General features: G+C 48.2%; 1 protein-coding gene across 2 annotated transcripts in view; it reads left to right on the forward strand.

The window, feature by feature from the left end:
• ZFC3H1 (zinc finger C3H1-type containing) overlaps positions 1–20,186 on the forward strand; it is a 265,037-nt gene that overhangs the window by 235,050 nt on the left and 9,801 nt on the right. The window lies entirely within an intron of this gene.

The raw sequence follows: 20,186 nt of genomic DNA on the forward strand, positions 1-20,186 counted from the left end.
CTGCTTAGAGAAAGTTTAGCTAGGTTTTTTATTTTACAGTGATTCCTGCTGGCAACAGGATCACTGCAGCGAGGGACTGAGGGGAGAAGGAGTCAACTCACCTGCGTGCAGGATGGATTGGTTTCTTGGCTACTGGACATCAAGCTCCAGAGGGACGATCACAGGTACAGCCTGGATGGTCACCGGAGCCACGCCGCCGGCCCCCTTGCAGATGCTGAAATCAGAAGAGGTCCAGAATCGGCGGCTGAAGACTCCTGCAGTCTTCTAAAGGTAGCGCACAGCACTGCAGCTGTGCGCCATTTTCCTCTCAGCACACTTCACACGGCAGTCACTGAGGGTGCAGGGCGCTGGGAGGGGGGCGCCCTGGGAGGCAAATGAGTACCTATAAAGGCTAAAAATACCTCACATATAGCCCTAGAGGCTATATGGAGATATTTAACCCCTGCCTAATTTTTCTAAATAGCGGGAGACGAGCCCGCCGGAAAAGGGGCGGGGCCTATCTCCTCAGCACACGGCGCCATTTCCTCTCACAGCTCCGCTGGTCAGGACGGCTCCCAAGTCTCTCCCCTGCACTGCACTACAGAAACAGGGTAAAACAGAGAGGGGGGGGCACATTTATGGCGATATTTTGATATAACAAAGCAGCTATAAGGGAGCACTTATTATAAGGCTATCCCTGATATATATATAGCGCTTTTGGTGTGTGCTGGCAAACTCTCCCTCTGTCTCCCCAAAGGGCTAGTGGGTCCTGTCTTCGTTAGGAGCATTCCCTGTGTGTCTGCTGTGTGTCGGTACGTGTGTGTCGACATGTATGAGGACGATATTGGTGTGGAGGCGGAGCAATTGCCAAATATGAGGATGTCACCCCCTAGGGAGTCGACACCAGAATGGATGCCTTTATTTATGGAACTACGGGATAGTGTCAACACGCTAAAGCAGTCGTTTGACGACATGAGACGGCCGGACAATCAATTAGTGCCTGTCCAGGCGACTCAAACACCGTCAGGGGCTGTGAAACGCCCTTTGCCTCAGTCGGTCGACACAGACCCAGACACAGGCGATGACTCCAGTGGTGACGGTGACGAATCAACCGTATTTTCCAGTAGGGCCACACGTTATATGATTTTGGCAATGAAGGAGGCGTTACATTTAGCTGATACTACAGGTACCACTAAACAGGGTATTATGTGGGGTATGAAAAAACTACCTATAGTTTTTCCTGAATCAGAAGAACTAAATGACGTGTGTAATGAAGCGTGGGTTGCCCCTGATAAAAAGCTGATAATTTCAAAGAAATTATTGTCATTATACCCTTTCCCGCCAGAGGTTAGGGAGCGCTGGGAAACACCTCCTAGGGTGGACAAGGCGCTAACACGCTTATCTAAACAAGTGGCGTTACCCTCTCCTGAGACGGCCGCACTTAAAGATCCATCAGATAGGAGGATGGAAAATATCCAAAAAAGTATATACACACATGCAGGTGTTATACTACGACCAGCTGTAGCGACTGCCTGGATGGGCAGTGCGGGGGTAGTTTGGTCAGAATCCCTGATTGAAAATATTGATACCCTGGACAGGGACAATATTTTACTGTCGTTAGAACAAATAAAGGATGCATTTCTTTATATGCGTGATGCACAGAGGGATATATGCACACTGGCATCACGGGTAAGTGCTATGTCCATTTCGGCCAGAAGAGCTTTATGGACGCGACAGTGGACAGGCGATGCGGATTCAAAACGGCATATGGAAGTTTTGCCGTATAAAGGGGAGGAGTTATTTGGAGTCGGTCTATCAGATTTGGTGGCCACGGCTACAGCCGGGAAATCCACCTTTCTACCTCAAGTCACTCCCCAACAGAAAAAGGCACCGACTTTTCAACCGCAGCCCTTTCGTTCCTTTAAAAATAAGAGAGCAAAGGGCTATTCATATCTGCCACGAGGCAAAGGTCGAGGGAAGAGACAGCAACACGCAGCTCCTTCCCAGGATCAGAAGCCCTCCCCGGCTTCTACAAAAGCCTCAGCATGACGCTGGGGCTTCTCAAGCGGACTCGGGGACCGTGGGGGGTCGTCTCAAAAATTACAGCGCGCAGTGGGCTCACTCGCAAGTAGATCCCTGGATCCTGCAGATAATATCTCAGGGATACAGGTTGGAATTAGAGACAGATCCACCTCGCCGTTTCCTGAAGTCTGCTTTACCAACGTCCCCCTCCGAAAGGGAGACGGTGTTGGAAGCCATTCACAAGCTGTACTCTCAGCAGGTGATAGTCAAGGTACCTCTTCTGCAACAAGGGAAGGGGTATTATTCCACTCTTTTTGTGGTACCGAAGCCGGATGGCTCGGTAAGGCCTATTCTAAATCTGAAGTCCTTGAACCTGTACATAAAGAAGTTCAAGTTCAAAATGGAGTCACTCAGAGCAGTGATAGCGAACCTGGAAGAGGGGGACTTTATGGTATCCTTGGACATCAAGGATGCGTATCTCCACGTTCCAATTTACCCCTCACACCAGGGGTACCTCAGGTTCGTTGTACAAAACTGTCACTATCAGTTTCAGACGCTGCCGTTCGGATTGTCCACGGCACCTCGGATCTTTACAAAGGTAATGGCCGAGATGATGATTCTTCTTCGAAGAAAAGGCGTATTAATTATCCCATACTTGGACGATCTCCTAATAAGGGCGAGGTCCAGAGAACAGCTAGAGATGGGATTAGCACTGTCTCAGGAAGTGCTAAAACAGCACGGGTGGATTCTGAATATTCCAAAATCCCAGTTAATGCCGACAACTCGTCTGCTGTTCCTAGGGATGATTCTGGACACGGTTCAGAAAAAGGTTTTTCTCCCGGAGGAAAAAGCCAAGGAGTTATCCGAGCTTGTCAGGAACCTCCTAAAACCAGGAAAGGTGTCTGTACATCAATGCACAAGAGTCCTGGGAAAAATGGTGGCTTCTTACGAAGCAATTCCATTCGGCAGATTCCACGCAAGAATTTTCCAAAGGGATCTGTTGAACAAATGGTCAGGGTCGCATCTTCAGATGCACCTGCGGATAACCCTGTCTCCAAGGACAAGGGTGTCTCTTCTGTGGTGGTTGCAGAGTGCTCATCTATTGGAGGGCCGCAGATTCGGCATACAGGATTGGATCCTGGTGACCACGGACGCCAGCCTGAGAGGCTGGGGAGCAGTCACACAAGGAAGAAACTTCCAGGGAGTATGGACGAGCCTGGAAACGTCTCTTCACATAAACATTCTGGAACTAAGAGCAATATACAATGCTCTAAGCCAGGCAGAACCTCTGCTTCAGGGAAAACCGGTGTTGATCCAGTCGGACAACATCACGGCAGTCGCCCATGTGAACAGACAGGGCGGCACAAGAAGCAGGAGTGCAATGGCAGAAGCTGCAAGGATTCTTCGCTGGGCAGAGAATCATGTGATAGCACTGTCAGCAGTGTTCATCCCGGGAGTGGACAACTGGGAAGCAGACTTCCTCAGCAGACACGATCTTCACCCGGGAGAGTGGGGACTTCATCCAGAAGTCTTCCACATGCTGGTAACCCGTTGGGAAAGACCAATGGTGGACATGATGGCGTCTCACCTCAACAAAAAACTGGACAGGTATTGCGCCAGGTCAAGAGATCCGCAGGCAATAGCTGTGGACGCGCTGGTAACGCCTTGGGTGTACCAGTCGGTGTATGTGTTTCCTCCTCTGCCTCTCATACCAAAAGTATTGAGAATTATACGGCAAAGAGGCGTAAGAACGATACTAGTGGTTCCGGATTGGCCAAGAAGGACTTGGTACCCGGAACTTCAAGAGATGATCACGGAAGATCCGTGGCCTCTACCTCTAAGGAGGGACTTGCTTCAGCAGGGTCCCTGTCTGTTTCAAGACTTACCGCGGCTGCGTTTGACGGCATGGCGGTTGAACGCCGGATCCTAAAGGAAAAAGGCATGCCGGAAGAAGTCATTCCTACTTTGATTAAAGCAAGGAAGGAAGTAACCGTGCAACATTATCACCGAATTTGGCGAAAATATGTTGCGTGGTGCGAAGATCGGAGTGCTCCGACGGAGGAATTTCAACTGGGTCGATTCCTACATTTCCTGCAATCAGGATTGTCAATGGGTCTCAAATTGGGATCTCTTAAGGTTCAAATTTCGGCCCTGTCGATTTTCTTTCAAAAAGAATTGGCTTCAGTCCCTGAAGTCCAGACCTTTGTTAAGGGAGTGCTGCATATACAGCCTCCTGTGGTGCCTCCAGTGGCACCGTGGGATCTCAATGTGGTTTTGGATTTCCTAAAATCTCATTGGTTTGAACCACTAAAAAAGGTGGATTTGAAATATCTCACATGGAAAGTGACCATGCTTATAGCCCTGGCTTCTGCCAGGAGAGTGTCAGAATTGGCAGCTTTATCTTACAAAAGCCCATATCTGATTTTCCATTCGGACAGGGCAGAACTGCGGACTCGTCCGCATTTTCTCCCTAAGGTGGTGTCAGCATTTCATCTGAACCAGCCTATTGTAGTGCCTGCGGCTACAAGTGACTTGGAGGACTCCAAGTTACTGGACGTTGTCAGAGCATTAAAAATATATATTGCAAGGACAGCTGGAGTCAGAAAATCTGACTCGTTGTTTATATTGTATGCACCCAACAAGATGGGTGCTCCGGCGTCTAAGCAGACGATTGCTCGTTGGATCTGTAGCACAATCCAGCTTGCACATTCTGTGGCAGGCCTGCCACAGCCTAAATCTGTAAAGGCCCACTCCACAAGGAAGGTGGGCTCATCTTGGGCGGCTGCCCGAGGGGTCTCGGCATTACAACTTTGCCGAGCAGCTACGTGGTCAGGGGAGAACACGTTTGTAAAATTTTACAAATTTGATACTCTGGCTAAGGAGGACCTGGAGTTCTCTCATTCGGTGCTGCAGAGTCATCCGCACTCTCCCGCCCGTTTGGGAGCTTTGGTATAATCCCCATGGTCCTTTCAGGAACCCCAGCATCCACTAGGACGATAGAGAAAATAAGATTTTACTTACCGATAAATCTATTTCTCGGAGTCCGTAGTGGATGCTGGGCGCCCATCCCAAGTGCGGATTATCTGCATAAATTGTACATAGTTATTGTTAACTAATTCGGGTTATTGTTGAAGGAAGCCATCTTTCAGAGGCTCCGCTGTTATCATACTGTTAACTGGGTTTAGATCACAAGTTGTACGGTGTGATTGGTGTGGCTGGTATGAGTCTTACCCGGGATTCAAAATCCTCCCTTATTGTGTACGCTCGTCCGGGCACAGTACCTAACTGGAGTCTGGAGGAGGGTCATAGGGGGAGGAGCCAGTGCACACCACCTGATCGGAAAAAGCTTTACTTTTTGTGCCCTGTCTCCTGCGGAGCCGCTATTCCCCATGGTCCTTTCAGGAACCCCAGCATCCACTACGGACTCCGAGAAATAGATTTATCGGTAAGTAAAATCTTATTTTTTTTTAGACACAGGCATCAGGGGGTTGCTGCATCAGCCATGGTGGAGCCTGCATGGGCTCAGGCTCTGATTAGGTCAGTGTCCAACCTGGTAAAGCTGGTTGTGCTCAAGAAGGAAAAAAAAGTTAAAGCTTTGGTAGTTAACTCATTTCAGGGGCAGGATTCTCTCCCCCTATTAGAGTAGGTTCTCAGCCAGGGCAGGTCCTACCCTGGTTCCATACTGGGGACCGTACAGCATCAGGGTTTGCAAAAGTTTCCTCATCGGCACGAGTCATACAAGGGTCTTCTTCCTTCAAGGGCTCTGTTAGAGGTTTTATAGGAAAAAAAAAGTGAACTTGCGAAAACTGACGTCCCAGAGGGTGAGGACCTAGAGTTGTCTTCGAGTTGCGGCGTGGAAGGACTCATTGCTACTTTGCACCGCTCTCTAGACTGTTTAGATATGTGTTCCCAAGTGAAATCTCTCCAATTGGATCTCTCCAATCTAATTGAGTAGACCTGGAAGGCGCTAGATAAGAAGTTATCTTTTCCTTGCAAATTTGTTTCACTTAAGCCACTTCTAGCGGATCATGTGTCCAAGTGGAACTGCCTCCCAAGGTTGATGCTGCTGTGGTGTTTTTAGCTCAACACACACCTATTCCTTTTCAGGGATGTCTGAAGTTCATTTTTATAGGTTCTGGGGACGTTATCTGACCTTTACTAACCTCTGCATGGGTAGCTTGCGCTACGGGAATTTAGGCCGACAAACTCATTGCCGGGAGTTTTACATTGATTCGTCAATGGATTCCCTACTGTAATTGGAATAGCTTTGTGGTGCAGCTGAATGTGTGTGAGGCCTTGCAAGACTGTGCTCAAATGGCTTCCAGCATTTCCGCTACGGCTGTGTGAGCTCAAAGGGCCCTTTTGGATCCGCACTTTAAATGCAGATTTAAAATCAAATCGTTCCCTTGGAATCTTCTGTTTGGTGGAAGCGTTCTGTTTGTGCCAAAACTGGGTACTATTATCAACGGGTGATGGTCATCCTAGTGGGTCCAGACTGGCAATGCAGGTTGTGTTATGCTGATGTTCTACAAACGTCGAGAAGTCCAGGATGGCGTCTTCCATTTCATCCAGACCTGCTGCAACAAGTTCCGTTTCTACACGAGGAACTTCCTCGGTTGGCGTTAAGGGCCTGGCATTTAAAACCTAGCTAATGAAAGCTAAAGATTTTTCTCTAACGTCCTAAGTGGATGCTGGGGACTCCGTAAGGACCATGGGGAATAGCGGCTCCGCAGGAGACTGGGCACAAAAGTAAAGCTTTAGAACTACCTGGTGTGCACTGGCTCCTCCCCCTATGACCCTCCTCCAAGCCTCAGTTAGATTTTTGTGCCCGAACGAGAAGGGTGCACACTAGGTGGCTCTCCTGAGCTGCTTAGTGAAAAGTTTAGTTTTAGGTTTTTTATTTTCAGTGAGACCTGCTGGCAACAGGCTCACTGCATCGAGGGACTAAGGGGAGAAGAAGCGAACTCACCTGCGTGCAGAGTGGATTGGGCTTCTTAGGCTACTAGACATGAGCTCCAGAGGGACGATCACAGGCCCAGCCATGGATGGGTCCCAGAGCCGCGCCGCCGGCCCCTTACAGAGCCAGAAGACAGAAGAGGTCCGGAAAATCGGCGGCAGAAGACGTCCTGTCTTCAACAAGGTAGCGCACAGCACTGCAGCTGTGCGCCATTGCTCTCAGCACACTTCACACTCCGGTCACTGAGGGTGCAGGGCGCTGGGGGGGGGGGGGCGCCCTGAGACGCAATAAAAACACCTTGGATGGCAAAAAAATGCATCACATATAGCTCCTGGGCTATATGGATGAATTTAACCCCTGCCAGAATACATAGAAAAACGGGAGATAGGCTCCGCCCCCTTATCGGCGGCCTTATCTCCTCAGCACACTGGCGCCATTTTCCCTCACAGCTCCGTTGGAGGGAAGCTCCCTGGCTCTCCCCTGCAGTCAATTACGTAACAGTGTCAGCTCTGTATAAAAGACAGTGGTTGACATGAGACAGCCGGCTACTCAGCTTGTGCCTGTCCAGACGTCTCATAGGCCGTCAGGGGCTCTAAAGCGCCCGTTACCTCAGATGGCAGATATAGACGCCGACACGGATACTGACTCCAGTGTCGACGGTGAAGAGACAAATGTGACTTCCAGTAGGGCCACACGTTACATGATTGAGGCAATGAAAAATGTTTTACACATTTCTGATAATACGAGTACCACCAAAAAGGGGTATTATGTTCGGTGAGGAAAAACTACCTGTAGTTTTCCTGAATCTGAGAAATTAAATGAGGTGTGTGATGATGCGTGGTTTTCCCCCGATAACAACTGATAATTTCAAAAATGTTATTGGCATTATATCCTTTACCGCCAGAGGTTAGGGTGCGTTGGGAAACACCCCCTAGGGTGGATAAAGCGCTCACACGCTTGTAAGAACAAGGGCTCTACCCTCTCCTGAGATGGCCGCCCTTAAGGATCCTGCTGATAGAAAGCAGGAGGGCATCCTAAAAGGTATTTACACACATACTGGTGTTATACTGCGACCAGCAATCGCCTCAGCCTGGATGTGCAGTGCTGGGTTGGCGTGGTCGGATTCCCTGACTGAAAATATTGATACCCTAGATAGGGACAGTATATTATTGCCTATAGAGCATTTAAAAGATGCATTTCTATATATGCCTGATGCACAGCGGAATATTTGCCGACTGGCATCAAGTCTAAGTGCAATGTCCATTTCTACCAGTAGAGGGTTATGGACACGACAGTGGTCAGGTGATGCGGATTCCAAACGGCATTTGGAAGGATTGCCTTATTAAGGGGAGGAGTTATTTGGGGTCGGTCTTTCAGACCTGGTGGCCACGGCAACAGCTGGGAAATCCACGTTTGTACCCCAGGTCGCCTCTCAACATGAGAAGACGCCGTATTATCAGGCGCAGTCTTTTCGTAGGCAAGCGGGCAAAAGGTTCCTCATTTCTGCCCCGTGACAGAGGGAGAGGAAAAAGGCTGCAGAAATCAGCCAGTTCCCAGGAACAGAAACCCTCTCCCGCCTCTGCCAAGCCCTCCGTATGACGCTGGGGCTTTACAAGCAGAATCAGGCACGGTGGGGGCCCGTCTCAATGAATTTCAGTGCGCAGTGGGCTCACTCGCAAGTAGACCCCTGGATCCTTCAGGTGATATCTCAGGGGTACAAATTGGAATTCGAGACGTCTCCCCCTCGCCGTTTCCTAAAGTCGGCTTTACCGATGTCTCCTTCTGACAGGGAGACAGTTTTGGAAGCCATTCACAAGCTGTATTCCCAGCAGGTGATAATCAAGGTACCCCTCCTGCAACAGGGAACGGGGTATTATTCCACACTGTTGTGGTACCGAAGCCGGACGGCTCGGTGAGACCGATTCTAAATCTAAAATCTTTGAACACTTACATACAGAGGTTCAAATTCAAGATTGAGTCACTCAGAGCAGTGATTGCGAACCTGGAAGAAGAGGACTACATGATGTCTCGGGACATCAAGGATGCTTACCTTCATATCCCAATTTACCCTTCTCACCAAGGGTACCTCAGGTTTATGGTACAGAACTGTCACTATCAGTTTCAGACGCTGCCGTATGGATGGTCCACGGCACCCCGGGTCTTTACCAAGGTAATGGCCGAAATGATGATACTCCTTCGAAGGAAGGGAATTTTAGTTATCCCTTACTTGGACGATTCCCTGATAAGGGTAAGATCCAGGGAACAGTTGGAGGTCGGTGTAGCACTATCTCAGGTAGTGTTGCGGCAGCACGATTGGATTCTCAATATTCCAAAATCGCAGCTGATTCCGACGACTCGTCTTCTGTTCTTAGGGATGATCCTGGACACAGTTCAGAAAAAGGTGTTTCTCCCGGAGGAGAAAGTCAGGGAGTTATCCGAGCTAGTCGGGAACCTCCTATAACCGAGCCAAGTCTCAGTACATCAATGAGATGGTTCTGGGAAAAATGGTGGCTTCCTATGAAGCAATCCCATGCGGCAGATTCCTCGCAAGAACTTTCCAGTGGGACCTGCTGGACAAATGGTCTGGGTCGCATCTTCAGATGCATCAGCGGATAACCCTGTCACCAAGCACAAGGGTGTCTCTCCTGTGGTGGTTGCAGAGTGCTCATCTTCTAGAGGGCCGCACATTCAGGACTGGGTCCTGGTGACCACGGATGCCAGCCTGCAAGGCTGGGGAGCAGTCACACAGGGAAGGAATTTCCAGAGCTTATGGTCAAGCCTGGAGACATCACTTCACATAAATATCCTGAAGCTAAGGGCCATTTACAATGCTCTAAGCTCAGCAAGACCTCTGCTTCAAGGTCACCCGGAGTTGATCCATTCGGACAACATCACGGCAGTCACCCACGTAAACAGACAGGGTGACACAAGAAGCAGAAGGGCAATGGCAGAAGCTGCAAGGATTCTTCGCTGGGCGGAAAATCATGTGATAGCACTGTCAGCAGTATTCATTCCGGGAGTGGACAACTGGGAAGCAGACTTCCTCAGCAGACACGACCTCCACCCGGGAGAGTGGGGACTTTACCCAGAAGTCTTCCACATGTTTATAAAACTCTACAAGTATTGCGCCAGGTCAAGGGACCCTCAGGCAATAGCTGTAGACGCTCTGGTAACACAGTGGGTGTACCAGTCAGTGTATGTGTTCCCTCCTCTGCCTCTCATAACCAAGGTACTGAGAATTATAAGATGGAGAGGAGTAAGCACTATATTCGTGGCTCCGGATTGGCCAAGAAGGACTTGGTAACCGGAACTTCAAGAGATGCTCACGGAGGATCCGTGGCCTCTACCTCTAAGAAGGGACCTGCTCCAGCAAGGACCCTGTCTGTTCCAAGACTTACCGCGGCTGCGTTTAACGGCAGGGCGGTTGAACGCCGGATCCTTGACGGCAAGGAAAATAGGCATTCCGGATGAAGTCATCCCTATCCTGATCAAAGCCAGGAAAGATATAACCGCAAAACATTATCACCGCATTTGGCGAAAATATGTTGCGTGGTGTGAGGCCAGTAAGGCCCCGACGGAGGAATTTTCAACTAGGTCGATTCCTACATTTCCTGCAAACAGGAGTGTCTATGGGCCTGAAATGGGGGTCCATTAAGGTTCAAATTTCGGCCCTGTCAATTTTCTTCCAAAAAGAACTAGCTTCAGTCCCTGAAGTTCAGACGTTTGTGAAAGGGGTACTGTATATACAGCCTCCTTTTGTGCCTCCAGTGGCACCTTGGGATCTAAATGTAGTTTCTCGAACGTCCTAAGTGGATGCTGGGGACTCCGTAAGGACCATGGGGAATAGCGGCTCCGCAGGAGACTGGGCACATCTAAAGAAAGCTTTAGGACTAACTGGTGTGCACTGGCTCCTCCCCCTATGACCCTCCTCCAAGCCTCAGTTAGATTTCTGTGCCCGACGAGAAGGGTGCACACTAGGGGCTCTCCTGAGCTTCTTAGTGAAAGTTTTAGTTTAGGTTTGTTATTTTCAGTGAGACCTGCTGGCAACAGGCTCACTGCATCGTGGGACTAAGGGGAGAAGAAGCGAACTCACCTGCGTGCAGAGTGGATTGGGCTTCTTGGCTACTGGACATTAGCTCCAGAGGGACGATCACAGGTCCAGCCTGGATGGGTCCCGGAGCCGCGCCGCCGGCCCCCTTACAGAGCCAGAAGAGCGAAGAGGTCCGGACAAATCGGCGGCAGAAGACGTTCCTGTCTTCAATAAGGTAGCGCACAGCACTGCAGCTGTGCGCCATTGCTCTCAGCACACTTCATACTCCGGTCACTGAGGGTGCAGGGCGCTGGGGGGGGGCGCCCTGAGACGCAATAAAACATGACAGAAATACCTTACATGGCAAAAAATGCATCACATATAGCTCCTGGGCTATATGGATGCATTTAACCCCTGCCAGAATATACAAAAAACCGGGAGATAAGGCCGCCGAAAAGGGGGTGGAGCCTATCTTCTCAGCACACTGGCGCCATTTTCCCTCACAGCTCAGTTGGAGGGAAGCTCCCTGGCTCTTCCCTGCAGACAGAAAGGGTTAAAAAAAGAGAGGGGGGCACTAATTAGGCGCAGTATTAAAACATACAGCAGCTATAAGGGGAAAAACACTTATATAAGGTTATCCCTGTATATATATATATATATAGCGCTCTGGTGTGTGCTGGCATACTCTCCCTCTGTCTCCCCAAAGGGCTAGTGGGGTCCTGTCCTCTTATCAGAGCATTCCCTGTGTGTGTGCTGTGTGTCGGTACGTTTGTGTCGACATGTATGAGGAGAAAAATGATGTGGAGATGGAGCAGAGTGTCTGTAACAGTGATGTCACCCCCTAGGGGGTCGACACCTGAGTGGATGTACTGTTGAAAATTACGTGACAGTGTCAGCTCTATATAAAAAAACAGTGGTTGACATGAGACAGCCGGCTACTCAGCTTGTGCCTGTCCAGACGTCTCATAGGCCGTCAGGGGCTCTAAAGCGGCCGTTACCTCAGATGGCAGATACAGACGCCGACACGGATACTGACTCCTGTGTCGACGGTGAAGAGACAACCGTGATTTCCAGTAGGGCCACACGTTACATGATTGAGACAATGGAAAATGTTTTTATACATTTCTGATAATACGAGTACCACCAAAAAAAAAAAAAAAAAGGGGTATTATGTTCGGTGAGGGAAAAACTACCTGTAGTTTTCCTGAATCTGAGAAATAAAATGAGGTGTGTGATGATGCGTGGGTTTCCCCCCGATAACAATTAATAATTTCTTAAAAAGTATTGGCTGCATACCCTTTCCCGCCAGAGGTTAGGATGCGTTGGGAAACACCCCCTAGGGGGGATAAGGCGCTCACACGCTTGTAAGAACAAGGGCTCTACCCTCTCATGAGATGGCCGCCCTTAAGGATCCTGCTGATAGAAAGCAGGAGGGTATCCAAAAAAGGTATTTACACACATACTGGTGTTATACTGCGACCAGCTATCGCCTCAGCCTGGAGGTGCAGTGCTGGGTTGGCATGGTCGGATTCCCTGACTGGAAATATTGATATCCTAGATAAGGATAGTATATTATTGCCTATAGAGCATTTAAAAGATGCATTTCTATATATGCATGATGCACAGCGGAATAATTGCTGACTGGCATCAAGTATAAGTGCGTTGTCCAATTCTACCAGTAAAATGGTCAGGTGATGCGGATTCCAAACGGCATTTGGAAGTATTGCCTTTGAAAGGGGACATTTGGGGTCGGTCTTTTAGACCTGGTGGCCACGGCAACAGCTGGGAAATCCACGTTTGTACCCCAGGTCGCCTCTCAAAATAAGACGCCGTATTATCAGGCGCAGTCCTTTGTTGGCAAGCGGACAAAAGGTTCCTCTTTTCTGCTCGTGACAGAGGGAGAGGAAAAAGGCTGCAGAGATCAGCCAGTTCCCAGGAACAGAAACCCTTTCCCGCCTCTGCCAAGCCCTCAGTATGACGCTAGGGCTTTACAAGCTCAGGCACGGTGGGGGCCCGTTCTCAATGAATTTCAGTGCGCAGTGGGCTCACTCGCAAGTAGACCCCTGGATCCTTCAGGTAATATCTCAGGGGTACATATTGGAATTCGAGACGTCTCCCCCTCGCCGTTTCCAAAAGTCGGCTTTACCGACGTCTCCCTCTGACAGGGAGGCAGTTTTGGAAGCCATTCACAAGCTGTATTCCCAGCAGGTGATAATCAAGGTACCCCTCCTGCAACAGGGAACGGGGTATTATTCCACACTATTGTGGTACCGAAGCCAGACGGCTCGGTGAGACCGATTCTAAAATCTTTGAACACTTACATACAGAGGTTCAAATTCAAGATTGAGTCACTCAGAGTAGTGATTGCGAACCTGGAAGAAGGGGACTACATGATGTCTCGGGACATCAAGGATGCTTACCTTCATGTCAAAATTTACCCTTCTCACCAAGGGTACCTCAGGTTTATGGTACAGAACGCTGCCGTAGGGATGGTCCACGGCACCCCGGGTCTTTACCAAGGTAATGGACGAAATGATATCCCTTCGAAGGAAGGAAATTTTAGTTATCCCTTACTTGGACGATTCCCTGATAAGGGTAAGATCCAGGGAACAGTTGGAGGTCGGTGTAGCACTATCTCAGGTAGTGTTGCGGCAGCACGATTGGGTTCTCAATATTCCAAAATCGCAGCTGGTTCCGACGACTTGTCTTCTGTTCCTAGGGATGATCCTGGACACAGTCCAGAAAAAAGGTGTTTCTCCCGGAAGAGAAAGCCAGGGAGTTATCCGAGCTAATCAGGAACCTCCTAAAACCGAACCAAGTCTCAGTGCATCAATGCACAAGGTTTCTGGGAAAAAATGGTGGCTTCCTACGAAGCAATCCCATTCGTTAGATTCCACGCAAGAACTTTCCAGTGGAACCTACTGGACAAATGGTCCGGGTCGCATTTTCAGATGCATCAGCGGATAACCCTGTCACCAAGGACAAGGGTATCCATCCTGTGGTGGTTGCAGAGTGCTCATCTTCTAGAGGGCCGCAGATTCGGCATTCAGGACTGGGTCCTGGTGACCACGGATGCCAGCCTGCGAGGCTGGGGAGCAGTCACACAGGGAAGGAATATCCAGGGCTTAGGGTCAAGCCTGGATACATCACTTCACATAAATATCCTGAAGCTAAGGGCCATTTACAATGCTCTAAGCTTAGCGAGACCTCTGCTTCAAGGTCAGCCGGTGTTGATCCAGTCGGACAACATCATGGCAGTCACCCACGTAAACAGACAGGGTGGCACAAGAAGCAGGAGGGCAATGGCAGAAGCTGCAAGGATTCTCCGCTGGGCGGAAAATCATGTAATAGCACTGTCAACAGTATTCATTCCGGGAGTGGACAACTGGGAAGCAGACTTCCTCAGCACGACCTCCACCCGGGAGAGTGGGGACTTCACCCAGAAGTCGTCCACATGATTAAAAAACTCGACAGGTATTGCGCCAGGTCAAGTGACCCTCAGGCAATAGTTGTAGACGCTCTGGTAACACCGTGGGTGTACCAGTCAGTGTATGTGTTCCCTCCTCTGTCTCTCATACCCAAGGTACTGAGATTGATAAGATGGAGAGGAGTAAGCATTATATTCGTGGCTCCGGATGGGCCAAAAAGGACTTGGTAACCGGAGCTTCAAGAGAGGCTCACGGAGGATCCGTGGCCTCTACCTCTAAGAAGGGACCTGCTCCAGCAAGGACCCTGTCTGTTCCAAGACTTACCGCGGCTGCGTTTGACGGCAAGGAAAATAGGCATTCCGGATGAAGTCATCCCTATCCTGATCAAAAGCCAGGAAGGATGTAACCGCAAAAACATTATCACCGCAATTGGCGAAAATATGTTGCGTAGTGCGAGGCCAGTAAGGCCCGACGGAGGAAATTCAACTGGGTCGATTCCTACATTTCCTGCAAACAGGAGTGTCTATGGGCCTGAAATTGGGGTCCATTAAGGTTCAGATTTCGGCCCTGTCAATTTTCTTCCAAAAAAGAACTAGCTTCAGTCCCTGAAGTTTAGACGTTTGTGGCAATTTGGGATCTCAATGTAGTTTGGGTTCCAAAAGTCACATTGGTTTGAACCACTTAAATCTGTGGAGTTAAAATATCTCACATGGAAAGTGGTCATGCTGTTGGCCCTGGCCTGGGTCAGGCGCGTGTCAGGATTGGCGGCTTTATCCTGTAAAAGCCCTTATCTGATTTTCCATTCGGACAGGGCGGAATTGAGGACTCGTCCTCAGTTTCTCCCTAAGGTGGTTCCAGCGTTTTCACCTGAACCAACCTAGTGTGGTGCCTGCGGCTACTAGGGACTTGGAGGAATCCAAGTTGCTGGATGTTGTCAGGGCCCTGAAAATATGTTCCATGACGGCTGGAGTCAGGAAATCTGACTCGCTGTTTATCCTGTATGCACCCAACATGCTGGGTGCTCCTGCTTCTAAGCAGACTATTGCTCGTTGGATTTGTAGTACAATTCAGCTTGCACATTCTGTGGCAGGCCTGCCACAGCTAAAATCTGTAAAAGCCCGTTCCACAAGGAAAGTGGGCTCATCTTGGGCGGCTGCCCGAGGGGTCTCGGCTTTACAACTTTGCCGAGCAGCTACTTGGTCAGGGGCAAACACGTTTGCTAAATTCTACAAATTTGATACCCTGGCTGAGGAGGACCTGGAGTTCTCTCATTCGGTGCTGCAGAGTCATCCGCACTCTCCCGCCCGTTTGGGAGCTTTGGTATAATCCCCATGGTCCTTACGGAGTCCCCAGCATCCACTTAGGACGTTAGAGAAAATAAGAATTTACTTACCGATAATTCTATTTCTCGTAGTCCGTAGTGGATGCTGGGCGCCCATCCCAAGTGCGGATTGTCTGCAATACTTGTACATAGTTATTGTTACAAAAATCGGGTTATTATTGTTGGGAGCCATCTTTTCAGAGGCTCCTCTGTTATCATACTGTTAACTGGGTTCAGATCACAAGTTATACGGTGTGATTGGTGTGGCTGGTATGAGTCTTACCCGGGATTCAAAATCCTTCCTTATTGTGTACGCTCGTCCGGGCACAGTTTCCTAACTGAGGCTTGGAGGAGGGTCATAGGGGGAGGAGCCAGTGCACACCAGTTAGTCCTAAAGCTTTCTTTAGATGTGCCCAGTCTCCTGCGGAGCCGCTATTCCCCATGGTCCTTACGGAGTCCCCAGCATCCACTACGGACTACGAGAAATAGAATTATCGGTAAGTAAATTCTTATTTTTTGGGTTCCAAAAGTCACATTGGTTTGAACCACTTAAATATGTGGAGTTAAAATATCTCACATGGAAAGTGGTCATGCTGTTGGCCCTGGCCTGGGCCAGGTGCGTGTCAGAATTGGCGGCTTTATCCTGTAAAAGCCCACATCTGATTTTCCATTCGGACAGGGCGGAATTGAGGACTTGTCCTCAGTTTCTCCCTAAGGTGGTTTTCAGCGTTTCACCTGAATCAACCTATTGTGGTGCCTGCGGCTACTAGGGACTTGGAGGACTCCAAGTTGCTAGACGTTGTCAGAGCCCTGGAAATATAGGTTTCCAGGACGGCTGGAGTCAGAAAATCTGACTCGTTGTTTATTCTGTATGCACCCAACAAGCTGGGTGCTCCTGCTTCTAAGCAGACTATTGCTCGTTGGATTTGTAGTACAATTCAGCTTGCACATTCTGTGACAGGCCTGCCACAGCCAAAATCTGTAAAAGCCCATTCCACAAGGAAGGTGGGCTCATCTTGGGCGGCTGCCCGAGGGGTCTCGGCTTTACAACTTTGCCGAGCAGCTACTTGGTCAGGAGCAAATACGTTTGTAAAATTCTACAAATTTGATACCCTGGCTGAGGAGGACCTGGAGTTCTCTCATTTGGTGCTGCAGAGTCATCCGCACTCTCCCGCCCGTTTGGGAGCTTTGGTATAATCCCCATGGTCCTTACGGAGTCCCCAGCATCCACTTAGGACGTTAGAGAAAATAAGAATTTACTTACCGATAATTCTATTTCTCGTAGTCCGTAGTGGATGCTGGGCGCCCATCCCAAGTGCGGATTGTCTGCAATACTGGTACATAGTTATTGTTACCAAAAAATCGGGTTATTGTTGTAGTGAGCCATCTTTTCTAGAGGCTCCTCTGTTATCATGCTGTTAACTGGGTTTAGATCACAAGTTATATGGTGTGATTGGTGTGGCTGGTATGAGTCTTACCCGGGATTCAAAATCCTTCCTTATTGTGTACGCTCGTCCGGGCACAGTATCCTAACTGAGGCTTGGAGGAGGGTCATAGGGGGAGGAGCCAGTGCACACCAGGTAGTTCTAAAGCTTTACTTTTGTGCCCAGTCTCCTGCGGAGCCGCTATTCCCCATGGTCCTTACGGAGTCCCCAGCATCCACTACGGACTACGAGAAATAGAATTATCGGTAAGTAAATTCTTATTTTCTCCATCAGTAGTCCGTTCTATGCTCCGTGACTGGAAACTGGTTTAGTTACACAATTACCAAAGAGTAAGAGAACTCAACACCTTGTGTTCAGTTCATACCTCCAAGTTTCCCCTCTCTCATTTCTCGGCCTTCCTTCAGGAGGGGGGGGGGGGGGGGGGGAGTTTGGTTGTCATTTTAAAGCTTTGTTCTTTGAAAGTACAGATTTTGGCCGTGTCAATGTATTTCCAAAGGTGTTTGGCCCATCCGGAGGTTCAAACCTTTTTATAGGGCACAGGTAGTACGGATGGTGTAATTGTTACCATCATTGCCTCATAGCACTGAGGTCATGTGTTTGATTCCCACCATGGCCCTAACTCTGTGGAGTTTGTATATTCTCCCCGTTCTTGCGTGGGTTTGCTTTGGGGACTCCGGTTTCCTCCCACAATCCAAAAATATCTTTGTAGGTTAATTGGCTCCCAACAAAATTAACACTAGCTTGTACATATGGTAGGGAATATAGATTGTAAACTCACTTGGGGCAGGGACTGATATGAATGGGCAATTCTCTGTAAAAGTGCTGTGGAATGTGTGTGTTCTGGTAATAGGTATTGGTGTATATTCAGCCACTGTTTGGATCAGTGGTAGCACAGTGAGCTCTTTAATCTGGTCATATTAGTTCTCAAATAGCCTCTATTTCAGCATTTAAATTCGGCGGATCTTCAGTTTACTTGGAAGCTGGTCTTCCTTTATGGCTATTGCCTCAACTCTACGTTTTTTCCGAGTTGGGTCTTTATCTTGCAATTCGCCTGTAATCATATTCCATGACAATAGAGCGGTTATTCATACAGTTCCTACTTTCCAGACAAAAGTTATTTAGACTTTTCACTTAAACCAGGAAATTGTCGTTCTGGCTTTCCTCCACCTACGCTTTCCCGAGACCAGGGTGATCTGGCTTTGCTAAACGTAGTCCGAGCTGTGCAAATGTATTTGGACAAGACTGCTTCTGTCCACTACACACAGATTCTCAGCTTTTTCGTTACGATGCACATAAATATGGTTCGTAGGCTAGAAAGCATACCATTGCGCATTGTATTCTCTCGGTCATCACTTGAGCTTATTCTAGTGTAGGGCTGCCGACACCGGACCGGGTGCATCACCTTCCACTAGGGCGTTGGCAACCTCCTGAGCAGCATGACATGAGGCTTTGACGGAATAAATCTGTTGTGCAGCTACCTGGTTCTCTGTGTACACAAATTTGTTTGTTTTTTAATCATTTTCTTGTTTTTGCCTCCGTCAGTATGCACTTTGGGCATACAGTTCTCCGGTTAGGCAGCCTTGAGCGTTCTTTCCCCTGGTGGCGACTGTTGAACGTCCCATGGTCCAGTGTCCCCAGAGAAAAGAGGATTTTTGATCACTTACCGTTGAATCCTTTTTCTCTTAACCAGACTGTGGGACACTGCGTTCCCTCTCTAACGCTTAGTTGTGTGGGGTTTTGGTTCTTGACCGTCCTTTCACTGCAGGTTTGTTTTATTATTCTAACAGTTTTGCTTGGTTAGTGTTACTCCTTGCCAGGACTGGGCTCCCTGAAAAAAGCTCTGGCATAATGGGGTTGCAAGGAGGAGGAGGAGCTTCGTTTTAAAGCTACAGTTTAGTAAGTGCGATCTCCAGCCCCAACCAGCAACCACTTGGTCCAGTGTCCCTCAGCCTGCTTAAGAGAAAAGGATTCAACGGTAAGTGACCAAAAATGCTGCTTCTTTTTTTTTTTTGTAATATGTCATTGAGTGTTTAGTTATTGTTTACATAAAGTAGCTTCTGATATTTACAAATGTAATGGTCTCAGGAGATTTGAGAAATGAGTATTTCAGATACAGCTGTGCTTCATGTGGAATATTTCATTTTGAGTGATGGGATTACTGTCCCTTAGAGAAAATCTTTACCAGTCCTAAATTTTCGAGCCACACACAGTTATTTGCTAGTGGGGAAGAAGCATTTCTTTTACATGACGACTCTTGTTCTGTCAACATACATTTGTCACTGGCAAAAAAAATTGTGGGAGACTCCAGCGAACGCCAGACTAAAGTGAAAATACTAAGAATGAGTGCCTGGACTTAGCCTTTACATGGCAGAAACCAAGATTAATAGCTTGCTGTCAGTTGTGTTGCAATTGTAAATACTATGTCGAAATGTGTCAAGTATAAAGATGTTTTATATGCAAAGTAAACTTGAAACTCCCCCAAAAAAATTCTGCTTTTTTTTTTGGGTGGGGGTATCCTCTTAGCCTCAATCTGTGATCCTGTTTGTTATCGTACCTTTTGCACGAAAAATTGGGTTTTTGAAGCTTGTATGCTTCCGTTTATTGCACCTATCCTATTACAAATTACCAATAACGACAGTTGCGCCATAATTCTAGCCAACAAAGCATAGGAAAAAGTGGGGAAATGTACCTGTACCCCCAATAATGCCAAACAAATATTGGAAAACATTTTAGAAGTTTACTAGTGTCCATAATATTACTAAATGGTGTCATTAAATCGGGTTATATGCTTTTTTTTTTTTTTTTTTTTTTTAAATGCTGAAAAATGATTGAAACTTTTTTTCCCCCCAGCATTAAATTGAGGGTACATAAAAATGGGTATAGGTGTATATATGTGTGTGTGTGTGTGTGTGTGTGTGTGTGTATATATATATATATATATATATATATATATATATATATATATATATATATATATGTGTGTGTGTGTGTATATATATATATA

Source organism: Pseudophryne corroboree, chromosome 6 (assembly GCF_028390025.1).
Source record: "Pseudophryne corroboree isolate aPseCor3 chromosome 6, aPseCor3.hap2, whole genome shotgun sequence".
NCBI lineage: Eukaryota > Metazoa > Chordata > Amphibia > Anura > Myobatrachidae > Pseudophryne > Pseudophryne corroboree.